Below are 14,407 nucleotides of genomic sequence, written 5' to 3'. Positions count from 1 at the left end.
GCCAGAGCAACGCTCCCCATCACCCCCCCCCCCCCCCCCCCCCCCCTTCTCTTTTCAAAAGCAATCTCCCCGTCCACTTCTGAAATATCGCGAGACAACGCAGTATTCTAGGCATATTGGAGGAGAGGTTTGGGAAATCTCGCGAGATTCCGCCACACGGGAGTCGGAGGAGGCGGTGACCTCATCGTCGTGGCGAGGCGGAGCGAGCCGCCGCAACTTTGGATGAACTTCTGATTTTGAACAAACCGAGAAGCGGTCGGCACGGTGCGCGGACAGCAACAGATACGAGGGCGAAGACCGTCCGTACAAACTCCTCCCGGGCAGGTGAATGTCTTCACCGCTGATACTGGCAGGTTGCGGCGGCGGCCGGCCGGTGAAAGCGACGGTTATCTTTCCCTCTTTAACACGGAGACAAGGTGGAAATGTGTAAAGGTGAGTGCGCTCTCTACTCCGTCTGTTCCCCGCACACTCTCTCTCACACACACGCACACACACACTCACACACACTCACAGGCGATGTGCACACCGTTAGTTTCGTGTCGGACTGCTGGTTGTTCATTCAACATCTGTTTGTTTGGTCGCGTGATGCAACAATTCAAGGTCTCGCGACCCGACCGCACAGGAAAGTTGAGCTCGTCCTCAGGTAACGTGCCCGTGTGTGAACTGGAGCCTGGCCGTGCACGGAGTTTGATGCAGATAGCAAGTCGCTGGTTGAATGTTGTTGCTTTTTTTTTCTTCGTGCACTCATCGCTGTGGCTCCAGACTCACCGTTGCTCTTCCAGAAACAGGAAATCTCCACCATCAGATACAGATAAACGTTGTTTGGTTCAGTCTCCGCCTGACGGCTGCATAATTGGGGATGACTTGCTGCAGCTGATTGTTTCCCGTCCATCGTCTCGGTATCTTATCAGAGGAATGTCATATTTCTGACGGAGCCCCTTCTTTTCTTTTTTAATCCTGCTGGCTGATTGTGCAAAGTCATGACTGTTGCAATGCACTGAGTTTGAATATACGTTTGCAGTGAAGCCCTGCAAGGTGTTGATCCACACAGTGAGCAGAAAAAAAGTTACTAACTTGTTTGCCTCTGGGGATGATAAATGTCACGAATCACGTCTTGTCTGTTGCCCTGCGGGAGAGATGCACAATGAGGAGCTTGCATGGAAGCAAACATGAAGTTATTTCTTTGCAGAGCTCTGTCAGGAGCAGCTCATTAATCAAAATGGCCGTCTGATGTGAACAGTGATGTAACAGTGCTACATTTAAGTGATGGAGATGCCACACATGCATTGATCAGCCCACCATTTAACCACACACACACACACACACACACACACACACACACACACACACACACTGGCAAGTGATTTCTGCAACTCATACTGATGTTATATTCAGGCAAATCTGAGCACCTGCCAAAGTTTGGCTGTGTGAAAGTTTTTTTTTTTTTTGTCTTTTATTTGTGGTTTTTTTCTCTTGTCTTAATGACTCTCAGGGAGGGATTTTTCTTCTTAGAGGACCCCTGTGGGTTCTCTGTTCTCTGTTATTGCTGCCATCTCCACCTGTGGAGTCTGCCCTCGGGCTACCAGCTTCGGCCCTCCAGGGGGCTGACACACACACACATACACACACACAAACTCTGCTTCATCCTTTGAAGCATCTTGAACGGACAGCCTGAGAGCCCTCCTCTTTGTTCATCCAGTCGACTCTTTCAGGTCTCGGAACACCAAAGCACCGTTGAAGACGCCGTATTTTTAAGACTGCATCGGAACTGCTCTGTACACTGCAGCTGATGCAGTTCCCCATACAAAAAAAAAAAAACTCATGTTTTAGCACTTGAGCATCTCATGCCATCAGCCCTCCCTCACCGGTGCCTGTGAATGCCAAGGCTGCACAGATCTGGAGGCTGTGTATTAAGTAGGCTATTGAAATTGAGTGTGTAGGCGGAAGCGCACATGTTTTGTCACACATGTAGCTGCCGATTTAAAGGGGAGGTGAAGGGAAGAAAAAAAAAAAAGGGAAAGGGAAGATAAACGTCAGGGCTGATGATGAGCTTTTGAGAAATCTGGCAGGGTGTTGGGATGCAGAGCTGCTAAAACATTCCTAGATGTTCCTGGATTAAGCAGTTTGATATGTCTGAACCTCGTCTTCAAACAAGCCGTCTGCTCTCTTCGCTGTGCCGCTCAGTAGGTGATTTCTTTTGGTGTTTTAAATCACTTCCCAGGAAGTTCAGTGCTTTTCGCCGAAGAACTCTTCGAAGTTGAATTTATTTTTAAATGCTCTGCAACCGGGATGTGGTCGCTCTCTCTCTCTCTCTCAAAAAAAAAAAAAAAAAGCCTTCAGTGTGTAGCCTGGACCAAAATGGGACAGGCAGGCTTTTTGGCAGTGCACAAGGAGAGAAATTTGGCAAGGGCAAACTCAGGAAAGAGAGGATATTTCAGTCTTATCACTGGCCAGTTTACTTTTCATTATCTACACGCAGTACGTGACTGACCAAAGCAGGTATTATTAATGACCTTCAGTTTGCCCCCCTGATCTCCCCTACTGGCTTTTTTCCCCCATTCAATCCCTACCAATGGTTCTACTCTCCTGAGTCCTTTTTTCATTTTTTTTTTTTTTACTTTTTCCAGTGGTAAAAGGTATGCCAGGACTCTGACATTCTCATTATTTCAATCCACATCCGTCACCTTATCTCTCCATCTCGTTATTTCCTCCCTTTTGTCAGATTTGCATATCGTCCTTTTGGAAGGCCAACGTGAATCTTTCCTGCATCGAATCCAATTTAGAATATTTGCTGCTTCTTTTACTCCAATTCTTCCCTTCTGTTGAAAATTTTTTCTCTCCCTTTCTGTCTTATCTCCTCGCTTGCTGGAGATTGGAATGCGAGTTCCCTCTGTTTAAGGTCTTTGGATAGATTGGCTCTTGAGAAATAATGAAGGAAAAAAAAAACCCTTTACTGTTGAATAGATGACACCACGGGGCAGAATAATTTAATAGAAGTGCTTGACCGTTGCAAATCAGTGTTTTTATCCGTATAGGTAATTTAGAAGTGTCTTTGTGCTTCAAAATGCTTGTGCAGATTTTTGCCATTGCCTGAATTTGAGACTAATTTTTTTTTTTGTAGGCAGAGACAAAACATTTCAGAATGATGTTCGACCTCTTTGGTTGACTCTAAATAGGGATTCATTTTTGAACAGAATGCCAGACCTTCCTTTTTTTTTTCTTTTTTTTTTTAGGTTTGACAGTTGACAGAACAAAGAAGAGTTCTAATGATGGAGAGGAACACCAGAATACAATAGATGTTTATGACCACAGTTACAGGGCAGGAAAGGTACATTGGATTTTTTTTGTCAGGACTGAAGTTGAATACCTGCGTAAACCTGAATGGTGACTATTTGTTGTGTGTCTCCGGTCAAACCCAGGTGTTAATGATGTCTTCATTCTGACCATTCATTATTTCACATCATGTGCAGTTTTAAACTCACCACATTTCAAATTAAATGTGAACTTATTAGATTTACATGGAGAAAAGGGATTCTTATTGAGTCAAACAGTATTTTTTTTTTTTTTTAAGAGAAGCTTAATTTCAGAAAAAAAAGTAGCAGGGAGTCATGAATTGAGTCATTTAGTGATTTTCAGATGTTCTCATTTTGAGAGCTGACCCTGGAATTATGGTTTCTTCAGATTACCATAAAATTAACACTATTTGTTTCCTTCCTGCTAAGCAGGCACATTTTACATGAGATTTATTAGAACCGCTCCATAAGAAGTTTTAGGAAATGCCTTATCTGCTGTTTTTCAATGAAATTTTAAATATCTCCGTGAACGGAATTTCGATTTGTGAATTTGAGTAATGACTTGGTTAGTGACTGCGAAGCAAATATCCGCTTGTGAACACTGAGATCACACAATCATCCAACATTAATTATCACTCCTACCTTAAGTGCCAATTGTCATCCAATTTATTCTCATTATCAGATATGGGTCCCTGAACGCAACCCATAACAACTCTGAGTGCTTATTTCGCGACAGGAACTGCACCTGATGAGAAAATGCAAAGATCACACAATTAGTCGTGGAACCCTCGTGAGGAAGCGGCCAAAAGCACACGTCTGCTCATTTTTATTATGATGTGTCCATGTTGGGGGAAACTGCTCAGACAGAAATAATCTTTCAGATGCTTCAGATCATTGAACATTGTTGACAAATTAGCTCTTGCCATCATTGTTTCAATACATGATACACCTCCATTCTCTTCATCCTCCCAGCAGTGAATAAACTACATTAAATTCTTGAAGCTTTTTTTTTAGTTCAGGAACATTTCACTCTGAAAATGATAAAGAAATATAAAGAGTGCTTTGCAGAGTTTTTACAGCAGAGCTTACTTATTATGAAAACAGTGTAGAGGATATCATGGACTTTTTCTTATTTCGTAGTACATACTTTTAACAACATAATTATATAAGCAGATAACAGAATAGAAAGTATTAAACCCAGCTGAGATTCACTGTCCTGTTGACAAATGATTTCAACAGTTGACGAGTACATGAGCAAACATCTTTTGCTCATTGTTGTGCAGCATTTTAAACGGTGAACATAATACCCCTGAAGACCTCCGTGTTTCTGTGAGGCTTTAAGAATGTGTGGTTTTGACGCATTTGAAGGGCAAGCCAGCATTTTGTTTTCGCTCAACAAACAGCCCTCGCCGTGTTTTCTCTGATATGTGAAATACCATATCTCCTTTGATCCGTGGTCTTTTGCACCGGATCAATCTGAAAACCTTGTTGAGGCTTTGTCAGGCCCTTTCAGAACAGCTGAAGAATGGAGAAAAAAAAAAGAGGTCATGGGAGGAAGCGGTTAGCTTTAGATATTTCTACCTGAGGTGAGCATGCTTAAAAGCTCTCCTCTTCTTGTAACGGATCAGTTTCTCTTTCAGCATTTCCTCCTCTGCTTAGTTAAGTAACTTCTTAATTAGGACTGTGAGTGCATTACAGCTCATGAAAGCAGTGTGGATTATTTTTTTTAAAAAAAAAAGAACGCTTTAGATTTCATTTGTGACAGATGAACAAAAGAAAGTGGATGAAAATCTCACGAAACAATGACAAGGCAGACTAATCCATGCAGAAGTAAACAGAAGGAATATACTGTACAGATGGAGAGCCCTGAGCAAGCCAGTGAGTTATTATGGCAATAATGCTCAAATACAAAATACACAATTGCTATAGCAAGGCACGGTGGATCGTTAAAGACTACAGCCGATGACTTTATAAATATAGAGCCGTTTTCTTGTGGATCTTTTGTACAAACAGGCCTGTGAGGAATCAGGCCAACGTCAGTAGGGACTTTTCTCTGCTTCCTGATGCCAAGTCTGTTTTGAAACAGCTGGGTTAGCTACACTTCAATCATCTCGGAATCACACACTGATAACTTTTACATTGTGTTTATGGGGCCGCTCCTTGGTGTAGTGGTTGGCACTGTTGCCTCAAAGTGAGATTGTTGGGTTTGTTCCACTGTCCAAAAGCATGTGATTGATAATAATGTGTGTCTGGCTCTCTGTTTGCCCTGAACTTGCGGCTTGTCCAGGTTGTGTACCTTGGTTTTGCTCACACTGAGCTGGGATTGGTTGTGCTGCCCGGCGGCCATCTGTTGGATAAAAGCGACAGGGGATGGATGGAAGATGTGGGATCCATCCTCTTGTTTTGAAAGTGACTTACCAAACTTGAACTGTACATTTACACCGATACAAACAATAAACTTGGAATAATCTGCTAAAGCCTTTTAGGATTAAGATCTCCCTGCTTGGGTCGGGTGGGGCATCATATTCTGACTCAGTGTCTCAAAGCTTCTTTTCAGTGAACAATAATCAGTGTTGAACTATTCACACCACTTTCAGACTTTCTGTCTGGCTTGATTAAACATGATCCTGGCTAGTGTTCAGTGTTGAAGTGGTAAAATTAAGGTTTGAGTAAAGAAAAATCTCCTAATCACCACATAAATGCTTCAGTTCGGTTGGTAGAGTGGTCATTCTTCATTTGGAATGTTGTAGGTTCGATTCCCAAATGTCCTTGAGCAACACACTGAGTCTCACACTGCTCTCAGTGGATGGCTAGAGCTAAATTTTTTTTTGGATTCAGGAACTTCCCCTGGGATTGATAAAGTATTTTTATTCCCAAAGTAAGTGAGAGTTGCAGAAATTTCTGCCAACTTCTCTGCTGTGTGTTTCCATGCAAACAGAAGCACCAAATGTCTGTCATTGGATGACAAAAAGGATGTTGCTGCTATTAGTGATTCATGATAGAAATGCTTTTCTGACCCAGTTGGAGTTGCTAATCCCTGCTGTAATTCTTCGGATATTTTTAGAAAATTGTTTTTCACTTGCAAACACCTGCAACTTGACGATCATGAAAGTTAAATGACAAGACTATTTCATTACTTACAATATGATTTAATGCATGTCTGTCATAGGTTGATTTAGTAAAGCTTATTAACATTTGTAGGATAGTTTTCAATTTTGTTTCTGCACTTATCAGTGTGACCATACTTTGCTGTTTAAAGAGGCGTTGTTGTCAAGTCTACTGATTTGGAAGACAGAGTTTGTGCTGCAGTGCTTTAGTGTGATCTTATTGATTTGTCAGCTATGCATCAATTAGATCAATCCTGTTAATTGAAACACCAAAGCTAATTGATCGTCACAGAAATGGGAGTCATGTTATGCCATCATGTGTGTCATCCTAACGATGGCATAATTGAAGATAAATGTCATGTTGAATTGTTGTAATTTGCTGAGACAGTGATATAAGTTGACGTACATAAGGTGCGTAACAGGCAGAGCATCAAGAACAATAAACTAATATAGACTGCAAGAGTGAAAGAAAATGTTAGTGTGAACAATAATAGCAGAGAGATGGAAGCGTTCCCTTTTGGAGTCATATATTCATGCATTTTTTTTTTCTTTTAAAGATGAATCTAGTCCAAGTAAACTAATAGGAGAGACAAATGGAGGATATAAAATACTTTGCCCAGTGATAAAGCTGGCAGCAGCACTCCAGACAGCTGTAGTTGAAACCTTGGGTGTAAACAGACGTTTAAAGTGAGTCTCAGGTCAAAGAGAGAGAGACAGTAAAAGCTGAACACAATGCGTTACTATTTACTCAAAACAATCAGTGAAAATATCTCTCTCTGGGTTTTTATAATTAAGGAAACGTGGCTGTGCTTTTCAACCTTCTCTTGTATAGCCAGAAGTTGCCTAGCAACACAGCAAAATGACAAAATGATTATAATATGATTAATCAGGAGGGGGAAAAAAAGATAGTTGGAGTTTGGCTGGATGTGGCATTTCAGAAGCAAGACACCGGTAATAAGTAGGTTTGATACCTGTTGCTGTTCCTGCATCACAAACCTGTTTTGTGCCTTATCATTGCTCTTTCTTTTCCAAGAAATCTGCCCAATATACCAATAATAACTTTAACGGGTGAAGCAGAGACAGTAGTTTGTGAAAAATGAAGACATGAGTCTGACGGATCACATATGCCTTGGATTTGGTTGATTGCATGCACCAATCTGAAAGATATGAATTAATTTGACGATGACCAAAATACTTTCTGGAACATTTTGTGTACCTGAGCGGGTATTCAACATTTTGTCAGATCCATTCTTGATCCAGATCAAGAAGAATCTATCATGGAGGTTTCTTTTTCCTATCTGGTAACTATTAGTCTGGCTCATCGTCACCATTCATGCCGAAGTTGTTGGAGTCGTCATACTTTTCATTTGCAGCATTGCGGAGAAGCCGCCACACAAGCATGGGAAACAGAGGAGTGGGAATGAAAGAGGACGTGTCCCGATCATTGTTCAGCGCAGCAGGATCAAGTTATTTCTTGTATCAAAAGGAACTGTTTTTCAGTCAAACCACCTGTTAGCAGGAGGTTTTTCTTTGTGTTCATCTGTGGTCTGCACTGCATGCAGAGCGTACTGAGCATGCTTGAAACCAGCTGATGGTTTCTATGTGATGAAGACAAAATTATTATTTTTTTTTTTTTTTTGACCGGTCGAGCCGCACGCTGCAGATCTGCCACAGCGTGAGGATGTGGCTCAGAGAGGGGAAAAAAAAGAAGCCTGGCTTTAAAGTCAACAAGCCTTTTGAGTCGTTTCCCAGCCTTGAAATTGATTCATTAACTGTGCCGTAATCGACCTTGGTTGTAATGCACCACTGAGTCTGGAGTAACCAAACAGATTGTCATGTGGCCACGGTGGTCGCTTAAGTTTGGTTATGTTCAGATTGTGGATGTCTTTTTTTTATCCTCCTCCCAGAAATGTAGTTTAATTCAGGAGAAACTGCACCTTGGACCTGAGACAAGAGGTTCTGAAGGCCTCGGCCTCTAAAGGAATGCTCTTAATATGCGAAAACATGTGGAAGTGTTGTATTTTTATCACTTGTAATTGAATAGTAAAATCAAGAAATGGCAAAATGAGCTTAGTTCTTTATGACATTTAATATTTGCAGCTACTTGAAAAGAAATTTATGATGCATCTGGGGTTAAAAAGCTCATTTGCTGAGGGCATTGCAGAGGAAATAGCTTCTGTAACCTTCACTGGTGTATTGAATAGTTTGGCAATTCTTGTTTTGGACGTATACTTGGTCCCTATTTGTGCATGCTGATCGATGAATTATCAGCTGGTATCTGGTACACACAGGCTCAATGTGTTGAAAGAACATCTTGTCCTTGATGTGCCCAGCCAAGCTCTGAGAGAACAACTGCGAGACCGCCGGTGGGATTGATGCAGGCCGTTAACTTCACTGCCATCAGATGCACGCTGTCTCATCTGACAACAGTCATTACGGCTTGTATGAAAGTGTCACAAAGACACAGTAAGAGTTGAATTATAGACCTGAAAATGTTCCAAGACAAGCAGCAGGCTTGCGTGGATTGCAAAGACATAATGAAACATACATGTATGTTGTGAAACACATTTGTCTCTGTAAGAACCGTTGAATGAGGCACCGGCGCTCAGTGGGCCATGTGAGAAAGATCCTCCGAATGAAAGACATCTTGTTTTGGTTTGCGCTCTCCAAAGAGGTCCTAGATTGTGCTCGCCGTGGTAAATACACAAATCCATCTTGATTTAGTGAAAGCGGCAGCAGAAGCAGCTTTTGGCTGAACCCTCCACAGTGTCTCTGCTTTGCAGATCCATGTACAAAGCCAGGGATAAAGCTGAGACGGGTGAATTCCTCACTGTCACTTGTCGGGAAACGAACGTTGTTGTCTCTCTGTTAGTTGTATTTCTGGATGAAATTTAAAATTTTATTTCACTACCTGTCATGAAGTAGGTCATGAGGACTGGGGCGAGTGGTCCTGTTGATATTTCGCCTCTAATGTGGAGAAATGGGGTGCAGTGCCCAGGCCTCCAACATGTGGCCTGCAGGTGCAGGAAGCAGAAACCAAAACAGGAAAGTAGCTTGTCATGATCTGCGGCGTTCAGTCCAACCACCGTGCTCATCCAGGAAGGGGGACTGTTTTGGTTTGTTAAGTGTTGGCCTTGCAAGCAGAGTAAGTTCTTTTGGGCTTTAATGGATTTCAGATTTGTTGCGTTGTATAGAAATAAAGCCCTCTGTGCGTTGCCTTTGTGTGCTTGTGGAGGGTTTGCAATGGTGTGTGTGCGTGCATGGTGCATGTGTGTGTGCGCGTGTGCACAATAGGGATGACATCACCGTCCTCAACTTCATCAAAGCTCAACATCAATAATGAAATCTGTGCACCCTACTATCCTGTTTTTTTTTGTTTTTTTGTTTTTTTTTCTAAACACTATGTATGTGCTCTTATCTTTTCACTGCGCCGGGTGTTTACCTCCCAGTTTACAAAGGTTCTGAAAATATTTACTGAGGGCTGAACCGGTTAATGATTATTTGACAAGCAGGATTGGAAGTGTTGGGCTGCACACAAAGGGGTGCGTTACTGCAGAGAAACCAACTGCAATGGGCTTTGTGCCTGCTGTCAGCCACTGAATACTGTTCTGACCCCGCCGACCCTTTACAAGTTGTGAGTGAAAGTTCAACGGCGCTGGTGAGTCTGTGGAACTCGGAGCAGACGTTGAATAATTCTTGTATCTGAAAGACTGGAATACAGCCCGAGTTAAAAGGCACCATGGTTAAGAGATGTCAAAAAATGGAAAAAAAAAGAATACATAAAATATATAAATACCCAGCAATTTACTGTCACTTGTACCAAAATGTGTTAGAAAAACATTTGAATAAATGAAAATATGCAGCTATTTCCATATTTATGCATATTAAATGTTTTTGCTGCTGGTGAAACAATTGGCCCAGACCATTTATGTTACAGTAAAGTATTCCTTCGTTGTAATAATGCTTATTATTAATAAATTCTTGCGCAGTTGAAAAGCTTGATTATATTTGTATACAACATGCATTTGAAGAATGATGGCTCTCGCAGCTGGGATCGTGCAAGCTTCATCTCCTGTGGATACAGTCGTGGTGTGTCAGGAAGCACGAATGCCAGCAATCAACAGGTTATTCCCTGCACCCCATGTTGAAATTATAAAATTAATTGCCGCATGCAAGCTCAGAATAATTAACCCTGATCTGAAAATGTGTTGATTTCGTGCATAATGTTTAGCATTTTGTATTTAAGCTAAAAGCAGTTTGAACAAATGTTACAGACTTGTGATTGTGGTCGGTGTCCGAAGACGTTGTGGTTGACCGAAAAAGGAACTTTGCCTTGACCTTGTGCTCTAATGTGCTTTAACTGCAGATCAAAAACATCTGAAAGCCCGCTTTTGCTTTTCAAGCCAACCTTTTATTGCCTTTGTGGAACACTTGTCAAATTTGTTCTGCCTTTATTGAGAATACTTGGGCCACAGCAACCTCCTCTAGTCTCTACTAAGATCTGCTCCCCTCCCATCGCCGCCCAATCTCTCCCTGTCACCACAAATGAACGGCGTCTTGTTACCCAGTTGCTCATACTGAAAGCTCCGCTCCATGTTGTTAAAGTGCTTTAAACGGTCACTAGGGGCGATTTGCCACTGCACAATTTATTTAATTCCATTTCCATTCTCACAACTTTCTAAACTAATGCCTCTGCTGGGTCTCACTAGCTTTTAGGCTCAACTTCTCATCGGTGGTTTGCGGACGTTGAAGCCAGTGTTTTTCATTATCTGCCGGGTGGCGGGGAGTGTTGACTGCCTTACTGGGACTTTCAGCTAACACTGGGCAAGTTTAGCAGTCAAGCCATTCATTTGAAGGCTGAGTTCTTCTTTTTATATTGAAAGACCCAATGAAATGTCTGATCACTAGTTCAAAGTAATGTTTTGCAGATTTATTGACCGTTTTGTAGCCATTTTTTGTCCTCTCTGAAATCAGCACTGCTATTGATAAAGAGGAGTGAAATTTGCATTTGTGTCATTCTAATTAGTAAACTCACCGAAGTGCAAAATGAGTTTAAACTGTTTAGTTACATAAAAGGAGGAAATTGGGTGTGGAAAAACACGATTTGACAATTATTTGTAACAAGTTCAAGAGATAACGGCACAAATAATCCACAGACGAGAAAAAATGTTAAATATTTATGTCATGCGGTCTTGATTATCTCTAAAACTTGGCAAGAAAGGAAGTTTGAGTTCTCTCCAGGCTGCCATCCTTATTTTCTAGATCAAATAATCATCACTGACATGTTGACTGGAAGGAAGTGTTTCCTCTGACATGACAGTTTGTGTGGTTTTTGAGTAGATCTTCACAAAATGACAAATGGACTGTGATAGCTGACCTGTCGGGAGATCTTGTCGCATCAAAGCTTCATTTTCAAAGCTCCGTGTCGGACTCATGTCGGCGATTGTGTGAAGTCGTAATCTAATTCACTATCAAATGCTTTAAATAGCATGATTGTAGTTGGACATCACAGCCTGTCCCCGAGATGTGGAAAAAAAAAACTGTATCTAGAGGGTTGTTGCTCAAAGCACCAGTGGTTCTCTTTTCTTCCTGATATGAGATTCAATAAGCTAATGTTGCCAGGCAACGGGTGCATTTCCACTTTTGGCAAGTATTGCTTAGTAACGAAATGTTGTTTCCAAGAAGTAAAGGCAGGATCAGTGATGGATAAAGCACCAGAATCCAATCAAATATTTATACAATTTAAAGCAGGACATGCACTGTCCGATCATCACATTATGACCCACTGGCGATGAAGCGAATACTAGTGATTATCAGTGGGACATTTCAGAGAATTTAAATTAGTTTGACATCATTCAAAGCAAGTGAGGAAAATGTGATGAATAGCTTTTTCTTTCATACCACCTGGATGGATCTGTTGTTGACCTTGAGTTGGGATTTCTCTGCTGACCGATTTTCCCAGTCGACCTAACAGCAGTTCAGACTAGATTAATGGTGCGAAAACCTTCCACATTTCCCACGGTCAAATACTTCTAACCATAGCACATCTTCAGAGCTGTAGTGGAAGCCATCCTTCTCATGGTCAGGGCTGTTTTCTGTGCAAAATTTACATGGCATTTAGTATTCATAATGTTGTGCCTGATAAGTCTATTATTGCCAAATAGTGACAATCTGCAAGCAGCCAAGCATTTTATTCAGCTGAGTGAAGTAGAAAAGCAGAAATAGTAGGGAAAATAAGTGAACAGAGCTCGCTGCTCGTGTCATGTTGTTCCTGGACCGTGTTCTGTCCCATGCAGGTACTTTATCTCCAATTCAGTACGACGAATCCTCCATGAATACCTGCACAAGCTGTGTCAGTGCTGGAACACTCTTTTAGCCCACGGTGCCCCGGAGAGAGAGAGAGAGAGAGAGAGGTGTGTATGATCTGTGTGTGTGTGTGTGTGTGTGTGTGTGCGCGTGCACATGCCGGGTGAGGGGAAGAGGGGGTGTTGGTGGTGTGAACAAGGCCTGCGGGGGTTGGTGCTGGGTTACATAACTTCGGATGAACCCAGCTGTGCTGCATTGTTTAGCCCATGGGTGAAGTAGCGCCGGCCGGGCCGACTGATGCGTCCACCTGCGCTCGGCGGAGCTGCTTCGGGATTAGGGCGCAGGTCAGCGGGCAGATTGACACCGAGCACACGGATCACGTGTAGTGAGAGGCGAGCAGAAATTGTCAAATCACGAAACTGCAGAAGCAACATCCCGCTCTGGGCAGCGCTGCGTTGCCATGGCAGCACAGTTGTTGTGTTGTCAGAAACCTTGGAGGATAATGATGATGCAGGGTTCCAACATCTGTAATTAGAAGGCAATTTCCCGTTTTTCTTTTTTCCTTTTTATGTAGTTATTTAATCAATAAAGCTTCAGCCTCTGTTCAAGAGAGAAATCATTCTTAACAGTGAGGATTGTTTTCAGTACTTGGAAACAATGCATTCCATGTTTCATTTAGTGATAATGCTCCAGATCTTTTGTAACGATTCAGTTACACTTTGTTTCCCCAGCCGACTGGTCTGTTTTCTATCAACAGACTGTGAAAGTAGCATAACGGCTGCATAATATGCCGCAGGTGTCTTCCAGTAAAGCGTATATGTGATTCCTGCATTAAAGCTCATCCTGTTTAAATCCAATATCCTTGCATTTACAGCGAGAGACTTTTGTGATCCTCTTGAACTTGGTCTTGGATAAAACACTCTGTATATCAGCAAACTGCTTGTTTTTTTCTTGCAGGTTGAATCAGTTAAAAGTATTACTTGGAGGAACCACGGTAAAATCCCACACATAAGTCTCACTTCTGACCGACTGTGAGCAACGCTGCCCCTGAAGCCAGTGTGGATCCGGTTTTAATGTGGCACGTTATGACTGGAGTCCGTGAAGACGGTGAATGTAAGAACGTATGAATGTAGCATCACATTAGAGAGTGGTAGACTGCACAAGCAATGATTGACAGCATCCTCTGCTCCACTTTCACCCTGCTGCAGCGCACTTTTCTCCGTCTCCCGTCAGTGATGGTGTCCTTTCACTTTTTCTCAGCTGCAGTAATGTCTGCAAAATAACTTGTTTAAATTTCCCTCAATCCGTCAAAAAGATGTTTGAAGTACAGAAGGCAAATGCTCAACAATGTAATCATCAGAGTAAATACCCAGTGCAATTGCGTCACTTTGCAATTATACCGCCCACCTGCGTTATGGCGCTTCGTTTACGGAGCGATCTGTGAGAATGTGGCGTAGGGCACCGCCACGGGGAACTCACCCAGGCTACAGCGGGATTCAGCTGTGTGAAGTCATATCGAATCTTCCAATTTAAGGAGCGTGGATTTTGTGTTATTTTGTCTTGTTCTGTTTCAAAAATGCAAACACAGTATTATAGTTTCTTCAAACTGGCTGTGGAGGAAATCACAAAGATGAGTTGACATCCTAAAGGGAGTGCCAGCTTTGTAGAACAGACGGTGTTTTGTTACATGTCGTGTCTGTG

The 14,407-nt window shown here is 42.2% G+C and overlaps 1 protein-coding gene across 1 annotated transcript in view; it reads left to right on the top strand.

The window, feature by feature from the left end:
- The first annotated feature begins 296 nt into the window (after positions 1-296).
- Positions 297-14,407, top strand: part of sipa1l1 (signal-induced proliferation-associated 1 like 1) — a 65,731-nt gene continuing 51,620 nt past the window's right edge. The window contains exon 1 of the mRNA XM_030109590.1: positions 297-432. The gene's annotated coding sequence lies outside the window, so the exon portion shown is untranslated. The remainder of the gene's footprint in view (positions 433-14,407) is intronic.

This window comes from Salarias fasciatus, chromosome 15, assembly GCF_902148845.1.
Source record: "Salarias fasciatus chromosome 15, fSalaFa1.1, whole genome shotgun sequence".
Classification (NCBI taxonomy): domain Eukaryota; kingdom Metazoa; phylum Chordata; class Actinopteri; order Blenniiformes; family Blenniidae; genus Salarias; species Salarias fasciatus.
Note: the sequence above shows the minus strand (reverse complement) of the source record. Positions and strands in the feature narration are given on the sequence as shown.